This window comes from Maniola jurtina, chromosome 10 (assembly GCF_905333055.1).
Source record: "Maniola jurtina chromosome 10, ilManJurt1.1, whole genome shotgun sequence".
Taxonomy (NCBI): Eukaryota; Metazoa; Arthropoda; class Insecta; order Lepidoptera; family Nymphalidae; genus Maniola; species Maniola jurtina.
This window is the reverse complement of record NC_060038.1, coordinates 10000001-10020840: the sequence shown is the minus strand read 5'-3', so window position 1 is coordinate 10020840 and position 20840 is coordinate 10000001. Positions and strand designations below refer to the sequence as shown.

Sequence of the window (20840 nt, the reverse complement as noted above, 5' to 3'; positions counted from 1 at the left end):
AATTAATTTTAAATCTGTCGAGCGAATAAAAATTCATGTTTTCTTCTCCCTCAGAATATGAAGATGAAAGTCTTCGAACAGAACGTATCGTCAAAGCCAACTTGGGCTTCAAAACATGGTGAACTTAGGCTACATAAAAAAAGCTGAAAATCATTCAGCGATCGATGAAGAGAGCCAAGCTTGGAGTAAGAAAATATCTCTGAGTAAGTCCGTAGTAGTACTAGAATACCCGACATACTCGTAGCTCAAAGATTTGTGAAGCTTAGTGGCAATGAGGGGGGCATATAGCCCGCAAAACCGATAGATATTGATCTAGGATGGCTGAATCGTGAGTCAACACCAAAAAATAAGATCGAAGACTAGGTGGACGGACGATATCAAGTGATACTGAGAGCTGTTGACACAAACGGCACAGGAATGTGTGCTGTGGAGAATGGAGATCCTTATAACTATCAAGTATTTTGCAAGTTGCAAGAGATCTTCTGTCCAGCCGTCAACGTTGAAAGACGACGAATAATTCATATGGATTAAAGCGTTTAATAATTCTGAGTGGTGTATACTTTTAGTGCGGGAACGTTGATAAGCATTTCGATTCATACGATGTTTTGCTGACGGTACATTAATAAGCGATTGTTTTCGCGTCTGCTTTTGCACTTCGCTGAATCTGATTCCGAACAGGACTCTCTGAAATCCACTTCTTGTGCCTCAAAAACCTGTTCCAACTAATTCCGACGGTAATAACAGCGGCAGAACAAATGAGATTAATTGCGTTCCATTTCGTGCTTATTATAATTACTGCCCTCGAGTTTCTCTCACATTTCAATTATAAATCGTGTTACAGTTTTTTAAGAGAAAAATACAACTGTAAATTTTGTAAGAACAAATTAAACAGGTTTCTCTACGTAGGTATATAAAAACCCGGTCAAGTGTGAATGGGACTCGCACACGAAGGATTCCGTGCCATTCGGATTTATTCCTTTACAAGAAATTGCTAACTCCCCATGATTCTAGATTAATGTGCAGTTACCTATAGGTTTTGATTCCCTTGACAAGTCTTGTCAGAGACGACAGACAGACAGACAGATAGACATACAGACAAAAAAGTGATCCTATAAGGGTTCCTTTTATCTCTGGAGATACGGAAGTCAGAACCCTTAAAAGGGGTCAAGCGCCTATGAAATGTAGTGAGTCAATATAGAGCAGGTTCAGATCTTCTCTCACATGAATGCCATCTTTTAATAGACTCAATACAATATAACATTTATTGTGTGTAAATCGATATAATTAAAGGTAAAAAATCTTCCGACCAAAGTCACAGGCATTGGATAGGTAGGTACAGCTATTGACGATGACAACACGGAACGCAATTAGGTATCGATTCAGTTACGATTTATTCTTTAAAATATAATCGAACAATCGGACTGAAAGACAGGTAATGATTTATTGTCCTCGCGCCTTGCTTTAAATAAAACATCGCCGTAAGCTTTCAACGGAGGAAAGTCACGATTGTAATTTAAAAACATCGATACGGTATGATGTAGCTTGTACCTTCTAGCAGATGCTTGTGAGTTTATGTGAAAGAAAGTTTTACAATATCTAATAATTGAATCTATTCAATCTTACATCTTAGTTAAAGGATTAAATTTTATTGTACATCCATTCACATCCCGGTACTTCTGTGCCATCATAACTCAAAAACTCTACATAACATTTTTACTAACAAAAAACTGAACAAAATATGTTAATGAATAATACAACCCCTTTCAATTCTGCACTAGGTACCGCTTCATTAATTTTATTAGTGAACTCTTCACTTGAGTTTATTTGCTGATTTTTTTTTTAAATTATGATGGCTTTCTTTTGTTGACTAGCCCAGGCGTTTTAGTGACTAGACTAAGTTTTAGAGAAACCTTCCCCGAAAAAATTCTAGAAGGGTAAACAAAATTCGTTGAATACTTTTTGGGATAAACTTTTAACAAACGCAGAGGGCTGACTTTTACTTTTTACTCTGAAGTGATGACTAACATTAGTATAGATTTATTTGTATGTATCGTTTCGGCTCTTATTAAAGGCTGTTGTATCAAGATGTATCTATTCAAGTGCACGCCATGTGACGGTTCGGCACTTGTGTTTTCTAACATGGGAACGGCTACGTCTGTCAGTTTGTCTGTACTCAATAGCGCGCTCTCATTCATGTGTTAAAGTACTGGCGAAGGGCTAGAGACAACTTGGGCCTACGTGAAATCTAAAGCTAATAAGAAGACAACTTGTGACTTGCTTCTAGATTGCGGTGTGTGTGTGTAGAATAAATTTATCAATCTGGTATAAAATAGTTAACGGTGTTTTTACGCAACGGTTACCATGTAAACATATGAATTAAACAAATGCTTGTCTTTACTATCTCGTATAAAAATAAAGGCTGCTTATCTAGAATAGAAAATCAGACACGATTTGAATTTTTTTTTTTCGATTTCAAGTTCTACCTACCTAGCAAACTTGACTGATCGATACAAATCAAACGTTATAAGGGTGACTTTATAAGAGATAGAGCTATCAGTTAAAAGAAAATTGCTTCAAAATTTTGCTATAAGTTGGTATGATAATATTACTTATTTTATGCACACAATTCACTATCTTTTTTTTTAGGTTGTACGAAACTCATCAAAATTCCTTTTTTTATTATTTTGTTTCAAATTGAAGTCAATATTTTGTCTTGTTTCTATAGATTAATAGACCTAAAGTCCTAAAATATTTATTCTAAGACCGGATATAAAAAAAAAAACATTCATATGCAGATAGATTCCTAGAAATCGTTATTCGTTCGTCGACATTGGGATACATTTTTGTTGCTCGCGTATAGTTTGCGATTTCCTTTCTCTACTGCTGTCGAAGGACTACTTTTGATTGCCCCTTTTGTTTTCGGTTTCTTGAAACTGTAAAGCCTTTCTTTATAAAGAACAATGAAAACAGCTAAGATATAAGGTAGGTTCGTCAAGCAAACATAAGTAAAATCTAATTCAAAGTAGTTTTACTCATGAAAGTAGAGTTCCTACATGATTAACTTACGACATACCTACTCTTATAAGTATATTTACCTTAGTAAGTTGTCAATTAATTACGTAAGCTAAGTACTTACGTGAGTAAAACTTACAGGTGTAATCGTGGCCAAAGTAATACAATTAATTGTAGATCGAACTCATATCCACTCTACAATTTACTTACGCAGGTATAACTGTACCTACGTGTTGTCTACGTGCCAGTACAAAATAAAAACTCGTCAATACACCAGATGAAATGCCCGTGACAGGCCATGTATGCGAAAATTCCCCACATTCAGTATTCGCTGTATGCGCGCCGCGGTGTTGGTGAATAACAATCGAGACGCTTGGCAGCGCGCCGTGAAATGAGGGCTACTATTGATTCACGATCCAAGTTCCAGCATTCGAGACGAGGAAGTCGTCTCGAGATACTCTGGAGCTTGTTTATATTAATAGTTAACCCCCGACCCAAAAAGAGGGGTGTTATAAGTTTGACGTGTGTATCTGTGTATCTGTGTGTCTGTGTATCTGTGTATCTGTCTGTGGCATCGTAGCGCCTAAACGAATGAACCGATTTTAATTTACTTTTTTTTGTTTGAAAGGTGGCTTGATCGAGAGTGTTCTTAGCTATAATCCAAAAAAATTGGTTCAGCCGTTTAAGAGTTATCAGCTCTTTTCAGTTTTCTTGTAGAAAAGAAGGTTAGATAATCGTTAGGTTCATAATATTATGTCAATTGACAAATGTCAAGCTGTCAAGATGGACGTTGCCTAAATATATAATTATTTATTTGAAAATGATGTTTTGGAAAACTCAGATACTTTAGATCGTAGGCGCGGAATAGTCCAAGAAAATCAGTTCAGCCGTTTGAAAGTTATCAGGTCTTTTCGGTCTTTTCTAGTTACTGTAACCTTCACTTGTCGGGGGTGTTATAAATTTTTAATTTACACTTGTTTATATCGTATTTGATACGCAAATACGGCTTTATCCAAGAAAAGTCTAAGGAAAAGGTCAGATAACTATTAAAATAAATAAAAATAAAAATAGCAAGCAAACGAGCAGGCGGATCACCTGATGTTAAGTGATTACCGTCTGCCGTGAACATTTGCAGTACCAGAGGAACCTCCAATGCGTTGCCGACCATTCAGGCATTTTTTAGTCCGCCCCTTGAAGTCATCTTTATTATTATTAGGGCTTCTACCTAACCGATTGTCAGTGGTAAAGATACTACAGTACTACATCTATACTAGCAAATATTTCTTCTATTAAGGACGAAAGATTGATTTACGACAAGCGCGCCATTTCACAAACCAGGTAGGGGCTAATAAACCTAACTTATAGTTACTGTCAATAGATAATATTATGATAAAATAGAAATTAAAATTAAGCAATTATTTCTATATAAAATGGAAAAGGGGACTGACTGACTGAAAATATAAATATGAATAGAATATAAAAAACAAAAAAAAAAACAATCTAAAGTAGGAAAAAAGTGCATGTTTATGATTAATGTAGAAAAAATATTTGCGAATCGGGAGGGTATCAATAGTAGTGGCATGTACTGTAGTAATCTTGGCAGTTTCAATGGACAATGATGTTGACAATGAGTGGGCTGATATGTTGACACTTTGAGAGGCATGTCCGGTATACGAGACATGGGAACACGCGAAACTATATTATTTATTGTTCGGATCATATGATCGGCATTAGTATTGTATTGATACGTAACTTTGACGGCACATTGACATTTTTATATCACAGCTCTTGCCCGCAACTTCGAAAGCATCCGTGTTTTTTTTAATTCCTCGAGAACGTCTCTGGTTGAGCTTTGGTTGAGATATCCTTAGAATGCAAGGAGCAATAAATAATTAAGTACCTACTCGTAAGTAGGTACTACCAAAAACCGAAATATGAACTTGAATGAAATGCTCACCATTTTCGACTGAGAAGTTTCAAATCAGCACTATTTCGTAGCATTTATTTACTTACTTTAGTTAAACAATGGAATTCACGAAAATAATGCTTTGAAATTTTGAAAAACGTTTGTTAAAAACAAGTGTAAATTAAAAATTTATAACACCCCCGACAAGTGAAGGTTACAGTAACTAGAAAAGAACTGATAACTTTCAAACGGCTGAACCGATTTTCTTCTATTATAGCTAAGAACACTCTCGATCAAGCCACCTTTCAAACAAAAAAATTAATTAAAATCGGTTCATTAGTTTAGGAGCTACGATGCCACAGACAGATACACAGATACACACGTCAAACTTATAACACCCCTCTTTTTGGGTCGGGGGTTAATAAAAATAAAACGTGTTAAAGGTAAAGGCACAAATGCCATCAATTGAGGAAATTCAATGTGATATTCGGAGAAATTACGTTTTCACTTTGGCATGCATGATCGCCCGATACGAAAGATATTCCCGGATCTTGGTTATTGATAGACGTGATTTTTCCATGGACATAATAATATTTAAAGATCTGGACTCTGGAGTAACATAGGTACCATTTACACCAAAAAAATGACAGAGTTCCTACAGGATTTTAATAAACCTAAATCCACACGGACGAAGTCGCGGTATGGGGAGGGATCTTATCGGCATCATCTAATACTTAATACAATTTAATGCAATGATTCTCATCGCATCTAACCGTATTAGAACACACAGTTTGTTTCAAGAAAAACCTATCTTATATAAGTTCTAGCCGGTCACTTGGAAGAATTCCCAGTTATACAACATTATCCGCGACGCATCTAATTGAGGAGGTTGTGCTATATTCACGCGCTTGGAATGAATGATTCTTTGTCTTATTTTATTTTTGTTTTGGGTGATAATAATAAAATGTGGTAGCTTTAGTTAAGTAGATACCTAGTTCTGGTTTTGAAAGAAAATTATATTATCAGTACAGAATATGTTTTGTTGTAACTTCTAAAAGAACTTGAGGCTAATTTCATAATCATGTGAACCACGTCCACATCAAATTACAATTTACATAATTGATTTTATCATTTTTAGGGTTCCGTACGTCAAAAGGAAAAACGGAACCCTGATTGGATCACTTTGTTGTCTGTCTGTGTGTGACTCTGTCCGTATGTCTTGCAACTTGCAGAGTTCTATATAAAGATGGTAGGTCCTATATATGGTAGGTTCTATATAAGGATGGTGGTATTATCACATTGTGACAATCGCAATTATGATGAACTGAATTTATGACATTATTGCTAGAACTGGGCATTCTAGATAGACTCTAGTAAGAGAGTGTCAGACATGCAGAGATGATTGCTATTGTCTGACGTTGTACCTACTAGGCCTGTAGATAGATAGGTATAGCTCCAGCAAAGTATGACTAACGTTCCAATTACAAATTCCTCGTGTAACTAACAATCGCCTTCGTAAATTTCGCTTGTTTTTCATTCGAGACAGGTAATTTTAATGCATATTTAATGGACAATTCTTGGCTTCAAATACACTAAGATAAGGTACGGCTATAATGCATGCAGCCGGCTGTATTATTTATCGTGTGATTTTTGGCAACCGGCGTTAGCCCGCTGCTTGCTTGGCTCGGCTAGATTTGCAATCTTCATAATGCATGCACTTTTGCAAACATTGCCTGCGGGCAGTTTTTTGATATATCCAATGTGACGGGCATATTGTGTACGCCGCTTTAGTTTCAGCTTAAATAGCTGCACTTGACAACTAAGTATCTACTACGCTTGTGCAAATGCTTTTAAGGCTATAACGTAACTGAATTTTGGCGAAATATGAGACGGATAGATTTATTTTTTATCATGTTTCGAGAAAGAGGTAGCAATAATGCAAGTTGGCCACAAGGTTGGCTAGAATAGCTTAAGACGATAGGTAGGTATGGATAAACAACCTTTGAAATTGATTATACGTGCAGGTATATAATAAAAACCACCAAAAACATTTCATGTAAAAAGTTAGCCAAGACTCACAAGTTCATAATGTTTTCACTGTTAAAAAGTTATGAGATCTCTAGTAGAGCCAAGCTCCTAGCTGATCTTAGATTTGTGCTGGCCATGGGACCTATCCCAAGTCCAAAGTAATATAGCTCTTAAATGTTCTTGACTATATCACATTTATAACAATAAATAACAAATCACTCTACTTACAAGCTCTGATTCTACAAACCCTATATCTTGGTAAAAAAAGTACGGTTTGGCCGTTTAATAACTTTTAACGTTTAATATGTTATGTCATGTAATAGTTTTACGAACATTAAACGGCCAAGCCGTACTTTTTTTACCAAGATATAGGGTTTGTAAAATCAGAGCTTGTAAGTAGAGTGATTTGTTATTTATTGTTATAAATGTGATATAGTCAAGAACATTTAAGAGCTATATTACTTTGGACTTGGGATAGGTCCCATGGCCAGCACAAATCTAAGATCAGCTAGGGGCTTGGCTCTACTAGAGATCTCATAACTTTTTAACAGTGAAAACATTATGAACTTGTGAGTCTTGGCTAACTTTTTACATGAAATGTTTTTGGTGGGATTTCATTTCTTTTTGGCAGGTGCCCTAAATTTTTTTGGATCTATTTCTTGTAGGTACATCATTTTCATGGCCCACTCTCTATCGTTACCTCTTTTTTTAAAAGCTTTTATTCAACTTGCAATGTACTCGTATGTAAGTATATTTGTTCGGGTGGAATCTTGCAACTCAATTTTGAAGCAGATATACCAAATTTCAGTCTTTTAGGACTTCAGGAAACACAGATACTTGGTACGTTTGATAAATCTGCCACGGACATCTTATCATGTAAACTTTAGTATTCGAGCAACAGATTTTACAGATATGCATCTCATATACGAGGGGATGAAGGGGGACCCGATTTCTTAATTTATCTGTTGTTCATAATTCTTGAAATTTGTACTTAATGCCAAATTTCAGTCTTCTAGGACTTCGGGAAGTACCCTAGAATTACAGACTAGAAGTTTTGACTGTCAATAAATCTGAAACTATAAAAGTTAGACAATTGATACTCAATGCGTTTAATCAATTTGCCAAGGACATCTTATCCTGAAAATATCAGCATTCTAGCGACAGAATTTACAGATTTGCTTTACTCATAAGAGTCGTAGAGGGGGGGCATTGCCAATTTCTTAATTTTCCTGTAGTTTGTATGCAATTTCTAGTCTACATACCAAATTTTAGCCTTCTAGGACTTCGGGAAGTACCCTAGAATTACAGACTAGAAGTTTTGACTGTCAATAAATCTGAAACTATAAAAGCTAGACAATTGATACTCAATGAGTTTAATCAATTTGCCAAGGACATCTTATCCTGAAAATATCAGAATTCTAGCGACAGAATTTACAGATTTGCTTTACTCATAAGAGGCGTAGAGGGGGGGCATTGCCAATTTCTTAATTTTCCTGTAGTTTGTATGCAATTTCTAGTCTACATACCAAATTTTAGCCTTCTAGGACTTCTGGAAGTACCCTAGAATTACAGACTATGAATTGTGATGATCATCAGTGAGGGACGAAAACGGCGTATTTTAGGTATCAATAAATCTATAACCATAAAAGCTAGATATTTGATACTTAGTATATTTGGTAAATTTGCTGAGGACACCTTATACTGAAAATTTCAGCTTTCTAGCGTCATCCAGACCGAAGTTATGACGGGTCGAAAATACGGCGAAACACTTCGAGAAAAAGGTACTACGTAGCGCCCCGGCCGCCGTTTGGCTCGTCTTGGCGGGGGCACTGCCGTGCCCCCTGATATACTACGGCTATGTTGGATTTCAAAATGGATATATTTTGTTTTCAGCTCTCTGAAAAACCTCGGAAATAAACCCATATCGATTTCTCCAATAAAAAAAATAGTATGACAGTCATTTTGGATTTGAAAATGGGCGTCATTTATCAATAATGATAATATAAAATGTGTAAATAAAACTATAAGCATTAAAATGTGTTTTGCCTCAGGTATTTATTTTTATTTGTTCCTTAGAAGACAGCCCTTAATGCTAAAACCGTAGCCACTTCATCCACAAATATCAAAGATGTTGACTAACTATAGGTTGTATTTACGTTGTGCTACGTGTTACCTACTTACCTACCTAGTAACTCTGGGTACTTCCAAAATAATAATGTTAGAGTCGGAATTTATCAAGCAATCATTCCAAGAAATTTATAATAGCTGACCATGCGAAGAAGAAACTAACCACTAGGAATAGATACCATCAAAATGTGCTGAGATATCAAAGCTGAGCGATCTACATATTAGGTTCGTTCCTGACTCAAGAAGGTAAAGTTTACTCAACTTATAAGTAGGTACCTAAGTACCTAGCACAAAATAAAAGTAAAAATATTTCAACTTAGTAAAACATAAGGAATAATCACTAAGAATTAGGCAGTAGGTAATTGTGTACATAATTTCAAGTAGGTAGGTATGAGCTAGGTAGAAATATGTTAGTACTTTGGTATCTATTTAAGTACCTCGTTAATTAGGTATGTAACTATCTTGCATTTAAATTTATTAATGTCATTTGTGTGACAAATGATTCGCGCAATATTTTGTAGTAAATTATCATAAATTATTTAAATTGCAATTTGTTATTCTAATATATTAAGCTGTATTTACACATTCGCAAAAGAGACGAGTGGCGAGCTAGGACGCGGGTTGCCTGTTTACATCGATATTCTTCTCTGGTTTTGTCTTGAAATTGGACAGCTGTGGCGAGATTATTCGATAGGTCGTTGCATGTCGAAGACATTGACGGCGAGTGGCGAGTTAGCGAGTATGTAAATACACGATTAGATGATAGATAGATGAATAGATTACTCATATCACTTATATATGTTTGGCCTGAAAGAATTCAGAGGCATTTTTTAGATCAGAGTAGTTTAGTATCCTATCCCCGCCTTTTGGAGCAGAAAATAGAGCTTGATGCCACGTCGCACATCTGGTATTCTTAAAACTTTGGAATGTCAACTAAGAGAAGGCAAATACCACTTCAAGAGGATACTATTTCACTAGAACTGAGGACACCAGAGCTAGCGCAACCAGATCGCGCTACCAACAAAATGTATACAGCTATATGGAGGGTATCTCACCTGGTGTCCGCTTGGTTGCGCAAGCAAGCGGACAACAGGTGAAGTACCGTCCATTATTTGCGTAACCAAGCGGACACCAAGTGAGGTACCCTCCATAGAGCTGTATACCTACCTATATTTTACTGGTAGTGCGACTTGGTTGCGCCACCACTGTGCACTGCAGGCGTCCTAGTGAGATAGGGCACTTACTAAAATGGTGTCAACTTATCTAAGGTAGGTAGCTACTGAAACATAAAATATTAACATACTTAACAGTTATTTTCTAATTAATTTAAAAATCACGTAGGGTCGCAAGCGTTTTATTTACACAAGCCCTGGTAATTAAACTTAGATCTTTAACCTTAACCTAAAATGGAAAATTACGGTTTAATTACCCACAGTTGGTGAGCTTTCTCTTCAGTTACTCGTATATGGTACATACCTGTGAACAAAATAAAACATTAATCAAGTGAGCCGTAATCAACGATCTCTTTGTACGTATGTAGGTAGGTCTACCTTATTTATATCAATGGTCAATGTCTTTCTTAGGCCAGCGACAAATGTCGGAGAAATTTTCTTTGTATTTGTCTGTAGGTACAGTATGGTGCGTCTCTATACAATATTTCGATGTTACATTGTAATGGAATTTCACTGGGTTAGGCCCTGGCCTTCGACCTATGTTCCTATGTTAGTTTCAGAAATTCTTGTTGACAGATACTAAGAAGTTTAGCATTTAACTAGCCGATGGGATTTCCTATAAAATAAAAATAAATAAAATAAAATCATTTTATTGCAGGTCAGGGACCTATTATCGTCTATCCTATTAAACCCCTCAAGATAAGCGAATTGACCCTTAACTAATGGATGAAAATTCAAAACCCTTTCCTAGTGCTAAAGCGTACTTGATATGGTAGGTAGGTAGCTAAGTACCTACTTCTCTGCATTCATGCTTTCAGACCCATTGGTTTAAGCTGGCTTTGTCTGCCAATCATTGTTAAGAGAGTTCAGTAATTATAAAATTTGTTATTTTACTCATAAGTTTCAACTGTTAAATTTAATAGGTAGGTATGTACCTATAGTAAAATTCAAAAATTGATAATATGAACTTATTGAATTCTCTCTGCTGGTTGCCTGACGCCTCCTAGGTAGGTAGATACTCGTAACTACTACACGACCCGAAAACGAATCGATGTTTTCCAAATTGGCTCAGGTCCGGTTATTCTAGTGGGGATGGTGTCGACCGCAGCTACAAAAACTCCAGTAATATTTTGGAAACAGCTAAAATAAAATTCTTACATGTAGGTAATGTTAAAATTTAAAAATTCGATGCAATATTCTCGCAATATGAATTAAGCGCATTATATGATATAGCAATTTGTTACAACTTTTCATGTCATGCTCAATAAAGAGGTGACTTTTTTATACAAGATTTATATACCGTGATTTATATATGAGTCGAAATCCCGATCGAGTTAAGCAACGCCCACACCCGGGGTCACCCGTAAATCATACGCGACAACTCAAAAATGCCAACTTCAAAAACATGTTTGCCTGGCCAGTACACGCACGGATGGAAAGACGAGAAAAACAAACGTAAAAAATAAATTACTTTTGTATACCTCCTTTCTTTCCCGTTGTTGGACGCCGAACAAGTCATAAATCACAGAAAGATAAGCATAAAAAGATTGTATGAGGTACACGGTAGAACTAAACTTTTCGTATTTCGTTATCTCGCGTCAGGCGGGGCTTCAATACAAAAAATATTAAGCCTAATAATTCTTCCTAATAGACGTTCATCCTAACCTCTATATACCTGACACTATAACCTCAGTTATAAGAAGAAATTGTTTACGAAATAAAAAATGTTTATATTTATTCGTACATTTAACATTCTCTGAATAATAGTAGTAATAGGAAACTCCTATTACTACTATTATTCAGAGAAAAATTATTTAAAAAATATTCTGCTCTGCTTTCTACCTACTCACATCGATGTTTATACTATATAATTATATTCCAATAAAATTGTTAACACATTGTTACGATTTCGGTTAAAAACTTACCTATAATACCTCGTAATATTTACGAGGCGTACGACTTGTTATAATAATAATATGATCTGAAAAAGTTACCACTTCAATTAAAGTCGTAAAGTAGAGCGAACAGAAAATGGAAATAGCGGAGCATTTGACTTTCCAAAGGGTTCGGAACTAATACAACAGAGACCTCAAATGAAAACTAGGTACCTACATTATTATTTTCTTCAATTGAAATAAAGAATTTTAATTTTTAATCGTCTTCAAAAGGGGTTTCCATAGGGGTCGTTTTTCAGATTTTTTCAACAACTAGGTATTTAGTTTTTAATTTACATTTGTCATACAATAGATATTTATAATGAAAACTGCTGTACCCTTTCCAGGTTAGCCCACTTCCATCTTAGACTGCATCATCACTTACCACCAGGTGAGATTGCAGTCAAGGGCTACCTTGTATCTGAGTAAAGAAATCTTTTTTAATAATTTTATTCTTGTGTTGTCAATGATTGTGATAAAAGTCTGGTTAGCTCATGGATAGTGCCACCCTCGTGTGCAGTAAATTCTTGTTTGATATAAAATCTTAAATCACCCACGGTGACCTGTGCGTTTAACAAATTGCTGCCGTGTACCGCGCTGCCACATGAGGGGCCATTTGTCAGCCACGACTATACACGGGCGCCTACTGAGCAATTAGATTTGTTAGCTTGTACCCGAGCAGTTTCATCACGCCCCCGCTCAACAACAGATGCTTGGACTAATAACCTCTCGAAGTTTCCCCTTCGTCCCCTCGCCCCGGCGCACGGAGCTCCTGAGCTACCCCAGCCTCCCCCGGCAACCCAACTAAGATAGATTGCGCCACCATTCTTGCAATTTTCCTGTCGTATCTTGCCTCGTAAATTCCTGGTGATATATTGGTTCGGATCTCTCGCGATGCGACCAGGAGCATACTCGAAATATGATAAGAGTTATTTATTATTGTTCTTATTGGTTTTCTAGGGGGGAGGTATGTAAAAGTCTTCCATTATGGGGTGCTATATTGCGTATTGATCGCCTTTGAACGCAACATTACATTTGGCTTTGAATATAATTTATTCGTACTCAAAGGAGCTTAAAATCGGGCCGTAAATCATATGATTCACCCTTAGGTATGTAAAAACAAACACTTGATTTACATGCACGCACGCGAAACGAATGCGGATTAAACCGTAATAACAAAATTGTACGGCAAACTGGGAATTTTTGGCATACCACAATTCTCCTAAAATTAAATAAGGGAATCTTCATTAATTTCGCCCCAGATTAAAAACACTCGAGGCCCTTTCACAGCAGCAGTCGCCACAATTTCCATATTCTCTATAGCAATAAATTTTATCATTGCCATCTGATAGCAATCGTAATGAGGACATAAAATACGTAGTGGAATCTGTAAGTTTTCTCTAGAGATAATAGTTGTTAAATCTCAGCTGTTCCAAGTTTTGTCATAATTCTTCGCTTGAGTCTTGAGTCAAGCCTCAAACATTTATGCAGATAAAGTTATAATATACCTAAATAAGTAAGAGGTATCTTCAAATACCTATTATATCGTTGACATTTTCAACTCTACCTATTTATTAAACAACTCAATAAATAATGATTTATATGGTTGGTGTACAATCCATAGTCGATACTTAACATTATAAAAGCGTGTCTGTCTGTATGTCCGTAACTTTTCACGACTTTTCCGTTTGATCGATTTTGGCGAGTCGTGCCAGTGCAAGTCAGAATCGCGCACTGAAGGTTCCGTACTCGAAAGAAAGAAAGAAAACTTTTTTTTATTTGATCACTACATCACATTACAATACAATATATCTTAAAACTAATTGAATGAACATCTACATAATAATATTAAAGTTAATATATACTAAAATTGAAATGTCCCATGTGACCAAATATAGGTCTGTCACTCAGCATAATGCTGCAGCAAGCTGCAGCGCTGGTTTTCAGTGGGAGCCTTAAAGAGTGAGGTCACGGACTACGAGTTACCTAATTTAACCTAATTTAAATATAAAATAACGTACTCGGGTATTTTTCCCAACATTTTGCACGATAAATCAAAAACTATTTTACATAAAAATAAATAAAAATCCCTTTCATATATCAATATCAAAATAAAAAGGAAAACAGTCCTGTGGTTGTTACAGTTGACCTCTTCGTTGTATGTCTGTCTGTTCAAGGAATCAAAACCTATAGGGTTCTTCCCGTTGAACTAGAGCAATGCCTTATAGCCTATGGGTACCACAAGTAAAAGGAAAAATCCAAAACCGTGAATTTATGGTTATATCACAAAAAATTATGTGTTACTTCTTGTACAATAGTACGGAACACTTCGAGTGCGAGACTAACGCACTCGACCGCTTTTTTTACTGAAAAATTGTATCTTGATAGTTCCACTACATCAAAATTTCGAAACAGTTCATACAATAGCTCATATAGAAGTTGTATTACGTTCTTCTTGTCAAAGGTATTTGTCGAAGGCATAAACAATCGAGAGGAAGCCGTTTCCTCGTCGACGACGGAAGCGAGTCGAGTGTCGCTCCCGGAACTGTTATTGCTGGAACGACTACTACATCCGCTAGTGTAGACGAAAGTCTCCTGACGTTTAGCTGACTTCTCATTTTGTGAACTTTGGCACGTTGTCCTAAGTGCATTTCTTTTACAAGTGTAAATTAAAAATTTATAACACCCCCGACAAGTGAAGAATTACAGTAACTAGAAAAGAGCTGATAAATTTCAACCGATTTTCTTGGATTATAGCTAAGAACACTCTCGATCAAGCCACCTTTCAAACAAAAAAAACTAAATTAAAATCGGTTCATCAGTTTAGGAGCTACGATGCCACAGACAGATACACAGATACACACGTCAAACTTATAACGTACCCCTCTTTTTGGGTCGGGAGATGAAATCAACACTCAAAATCAACGTTTATTCAAACTGGGTACCAACGTATACTTTTTGACTGTCAATTATTGTGGAATGATAATGATGTAATGGTGATAATTGTAAATTACGTGAACTGAAAACTAAAGCTATTAGGGTTCCAAACACGCTCTGGTGTGAGAAGAAGCCCACAACAAGCTCAGCCTAGTATTCTTTTTATTATCATATCAGCTTTATTGTTGTAGTATTCTAAGTTGATCAAAATTGTTTCTAATCTTTCTATATAACAAAGTAACTGTCAAAAAAATATTTGTATTTATTAAATAAATGGTTTTACTAACCTTGGCAACCATTTAGTTTCTAGCAGTTACTATTTAAAATATTTCTGTGTTACTCTATAACTCTTTATAATAAATACCTAACCTTATTAAATTAATTCTCACGGTACGATTACTGTTTACGGTAGCACAGGTGATATTTGCGTAAAGACTATGCAATGTAGGTCCAGTAAGTAGGTATGCAACTAATCACTTATCAGTGAAACGAATCTATTGTTTATCGTTTAATCTTTTAACCTAAATATCATCTATAATACAAATTACTCTGCTTTAAGTATTTGTAGAATTACTAAATTAAGCTAACCTACTAACATATCTACCTACTGTTAGTTGATAGAGTTACTATCTAGACGTAGGTACTTAGTACTTTTAGAAATTACTACTAAAAGTACTACCTACTAAAAGTAGTAGGTACCTACTAAAGTAGTAACTGCTAAAAGTAGGTATTGCTTAGTGTTACTTTCTCAGAATTACTTCGTAAAGCTTTATTCTAAAATAGCTTATGTCAGCGGTTTCGGCCTCCTACTACACTTACAAACCTCTAATTTTTTCACATATTTTTAGGGGTTGAATTTTCAAAACTTCTTTCTTATCGGATGCCTTCGATATATCTAATCTAATAGCTATCTGCATTACAAATTTCAGCCCGATCTATCCGATTGTTTTTTTTTTTTCAAATATATTTGAACCAAATAATAGGTGTAAACTTTTCAGCTTGACATCCTGAAACTCTCTTGAGTTTATGTGGACGTTGCACATTCCTCAAAAATATCTAAGCTACTGAACTTAATAACAATAGGTTAGTCTAAGGCCTAAGCAGTCCGTTGATAGATCAGTCAGTCAATCACCTTTTCCTTTTATATGTATTTAGATTAGAAGATGTAGACAATTGGAAATTCGTCGTAAACTGTCATGAACTTCAAGGGTTTTAGATAAATGTAATCTTTATGTACGTTAAAATAAGGACTACTATAGATGGAAAGGGCTTCGATCACATAACTGAACCATGGCATTTAATGCGCTTCACGTGCAAACATCACGACCTATTTAATTTTCTAGTCGTTGTCGGACTTCCCTAGTTTCGACTGACTTTCGCTTTTACTTCTAAGGTCACACCGCGCGCTTTACTTTACATGTCCCAACAGTGCATGCTAACTTGTCTCTCACATCTTACATTCTTACATCACTCCAAGAGTAGGTAACTATTTTAAACTAGCTGATGCCCACGACTTCGTTCGCGTGGATGTAGTTTTTAAAAATCCCGTGGGAACTCTTTAATTTTCCGTGATAAAAAGTAGCCTATGTGCTAATTCAGGGTATAATCTATCTCTATTCTAAATTTCAGCCCAATCCGTCCAGTAGTTTTAGCGTAAAGGAGTAACAAACATACACACACACACACACACACACACACACACACACACACACACACACACACACAAACACACATACAAACTTTCGCCTTTATAATATTAGTGTGATAACTTAAAATGGGGCGAAAATTTTATGAAAATATTGTTTAAACGGCTTTTTATTACTGAGTCATCTTAAAAATATACAATCAGACTTGTTTATTTTTATATTTTGGATGATAAAGCATAACGATTAACGATAAAATGATTTGTATATATTCAACACAAGCTAAATTTACATTTTCATAAATCAAAGCTCAACAAAAAATAATAGGCCGCGGAATATTATAAATTATCTTCTAATAAAGAATTATTTTAATAACTAAAAATTATGAATTATAAAAAATATATGAACGTAATAAGTTATTATAAAGCATAAGTATTTACACTCTAAGGCCATTTGAAATCCACAAAATAAAACAGGTATAAATTATATCAATCCAATTCCTTTAAATTATTATTTTCGTAAAATAAATCATCTATTTCGAAACAAGTTTTTGTCGCAATTTAGATTGTCGAAACCTTGATCTTAGATTTAAATATTGAAGATTGCGGGGTATTAATGTAGGTACCTACTACCTACTATGAATCACAAGCAACTTAACTCCTTAGCTTATATGGAGGTAGGTATATCTAAGTAAATTTTTTCGAGTTTATTTTGTCATAATAATATGTACCTATATTTCCTGTGTTCAGACTTCAGACTATAAATCATTAGTCATTACCCATCACTGTCCATATTATAATAAATTGCGAAAGTAGTTATTGGCTTGTTGGTTGACCTAATTTTTGCACGATTTAGTTCAAGACGTGGAATGTGACATAGACTACTTTCTGTCTCGGAAAATCAAAGAGTACTCACGAATTTTTTAACAAACTAAATCGCGTCATCATACCTACTTAGTGCTAACTTAAGTACCTAATGGACCTCAAGCGACGTTCGAGACAAGACCATGCTCTGGGGAGATATTTTCCAGAGCAGACTGTAGAGACTCATGTCTGGCACCGACTGTCTTTCGATTAAGAAGACGAAGAACGACAAAACAAATTGAATAAATACTTACATACTATTTATATTTACTCTGTGAAAGCTAATTTTTGGGATACTCAAAAATGACATAATGATCGCATGGCATAATGAACCATGGAGCAAAGGTACAGTTTAATTTATTATGAACCTAAGGCCCACTATTATCAACTAAGAAGATGAACAGTCATAATATATAATATCGCTCTATAGGTATAGTTCGTCGAGGTTCACGCAGTAAGCTCATAGCTCGTAACCTTAGGAATGCAAAGGACGAGAACGATTTTTAATATACCGTGCACCCCTCTAATGGAAGTTTTCGCACCCTTGGTCTGCGGTGACATTTGAAATCCGACTCTATGAAAAAACAAAGCTCGAAACATTATGCAAATGGCATTATGTTCGTATTTTTGGACGTTTCGCCAACTTTATGAGCCGAATAGAAAGGGTTGAGGGGTTAAGACGATCTGGGGGTAGTGAGTAAAAGTTTTGATACCACATTGTCTATTGCGGTTTATGTAGTGGATCAAATTTACCCCTGCAATTGTTAACAATATGTACTAACCAATACAGTATCTTTTGATTGTTATGACTTTAAACAGAATGATTTTACGCGTTTTACGGTCAGGAAAATTAAAGTCGTAATTTTGGATAAAAAACTTGTATTTTACTAATTACTTACTAATAATTAGGTCGTAAATATATTAAAATAATAATATGCATAGTTATTTAAATATATATAATGTTAGCGTTTAAATTATCGTGAGTTAAGTATATCAATGGCCCTTTGAAAAAGGATTCCAGACAGGTTTGAAACTAGTCAGGCATAATTCGACTAGCACGTGAGTTTTAGCCTTACATTTATGTTTAAAAATACAATGCCTAGTTTTTAGTCTATTTAGAGTTTAGAACCACTATATAGGTTATACAGAATCACTAAGTTTGTGACCTAATACCTAGCTTTTTTTATTCGCATGAGAAACCATTCTAACGACACTAGGTAAATGAATTGATAAAGCTTACTGACTTAGGTACCTATTCAATAATGTATTACAGATGCATACAAAACTCACTTTCTCGTATGTTTCTATAAGGTACTTAGAAGGTACTTAAGTATAGAAAATCGATAGCTTATAGAAAGTTATCGAATTAATACGACCGAGATTCGTAAGTGGATAACTGCGTATGAACATCGATACTGTTAAATAGGAATTAATTAACAGTCAACTATAGACTTTCAAATTAACTAAGGAATAACTGCAGTGAAAATAACTACAACATGAAACGCTAATGGGCTTAAGTAATTAAATAGTTAAGACTCGACAAAATTCCTGAAGCAATAAATCCGTTTGAAATTCATACAAAACATAAAATTCAAAAATGTTAATCGATAAGTACGTTTTTGGCTAGTACAAGTTCTGAGAAAAATAATAATGTTCTTTTTTTAAAATAAGTTTATTTTATTGACATCAACTTAAGAGTAGGTATTTTTATAAAATAAACTTAAATCTAAATTAAAACTTCATTAAAATATAGATTAAAAACTAAAATGAAATCTAATCTACGTTTTTGTTGTTTTAAAAGTACTTTGTAAAGAAATTAAGAAATATCAAAACCGCGGTCTATGGTCAGTATTTTTTAATACTTATATCACTTTTTACCCAAAAAAGCTCACAGGAATAGCATTAGTCGTAGAATATTTAGGTAGGTAGATACATAAAACTGGTTAGATTTTTGAGACACGCCTTAACTGTAAGCATTTCTATGGAATGCCATCGAAGTCTCTTGTAAATAGGCTATCGTACTAGTGCTAGATCTCATCATAGATTTGTCAACGAGGTTGATAAGTGGTTTCCTCAATTTACTATCAGACAGAGGCATGCTTGTCGATCATTTACCTACTTTTGGTTCATTCAACCCATAACTCTAAGCTAATCTAAAAATTGTCTAAAATTTGTCTGGAAGAATCTTTTTTTTGAATTAAAATACAGGAAGATCTCATAAGTCGTGGACTAAAAGGTAAGCTCAGGGTGTAGATATGTCTAAAATATTTATGATTTTTAAATATTTTTTGTTGCAGTGTTCTATAAGTAATGACCTTAGGGTAATTATCTAATTAATATAAACAGAGCATGAATACTCGAATTCATCATCCATACTAATGTTATAAATGTGAAAGTGTGTCTGTCTGTTTGCTAGCTTTTCACAGCCCAACAGTTTATCCGATTTGATGATATTTTGTATAGAGTTAGCTTACATTCTGGGCACGGACATAGGCTTTTATCCCGGAAAGTAAAAGATTTCCCACGGAATTCTTAAAGGTCTATCCGTTTAGCTGATTTACCTAGGTATATGAAAGGTTTAGAGGTAGCTTGCATCTCGGCAATTGGCATAGGCAACTTTTTATCACGGGAAATCGAAAAGTTCCCTCGAGATTTTTAAACAAACCTAAATTCACGCGGATGAAGTCACGGGCATCATCTAGTCTTGAATATTTCTTTGACTGCGCACTGCACAGTGTTTTGGAATCTGTCATCGCCCTCTTCTCGGATCGTAATCAAAATTATCATGCAATTTCAGTTCGACCGAAACGTGTTCAGTTGTCACAGTGAGATATTTACTGCATTCATGTGTATTCAGCTTTAGGGCATCCACAGACTACAGTCTAAACGATCGCCCGATAGAGTTAAATCGAACTAAGTTGAAATTTATCGGCGTATAATACCTATATGAGTAGGCATCCTTACTGACTTTTATCCTGTAGTTTGATAGACGAAGGGTTAAACATGGTAGATTATGTTTACGTTATTAATTACTGTTAGGGTATTTTACGTTGACGTGAACATAATTTTAACGTTTGAGTTCTATTAACTTTGGCTGTGGAAGTGTTTAATCTAATACTAACCTACAGGGCCACTTAGCATATAATATTTGCCTCGTGCAGCCATTGCCGACTGGGTTGGCTTTTGGCCTGAGCAAACAGTCTTTAGTCATTGGTTGG

General features: G+C 35.2%; 1 protein-coding gene and 1 long non-coding RNA gene across 3 annotated transcripts in view; one reads left to right on the top strand and one right to left on the bottom strand.

Annotated features, from left to right (window-relative positions):
- Positions 1-20840, bottom strand: part of LOC123868648 (homeotic protein antennapedia) — a 283074-nt gene that overhangs the window by 207612 nt on the left and 54622 nt on the right. The gene's annotated exons all lie outside the window — the stretch shown is intronic.
- LOC123868649 lies at positions 7631-10176 on the top strand. Its single transcript, XR_006796700.1, has 3 exons — positions 7631-7641; positions 9455-9461; positions 10059-10176. It is a non-coding gene; the product is annotated as an uncharacterized LOC123868649 (long non-coding RNA).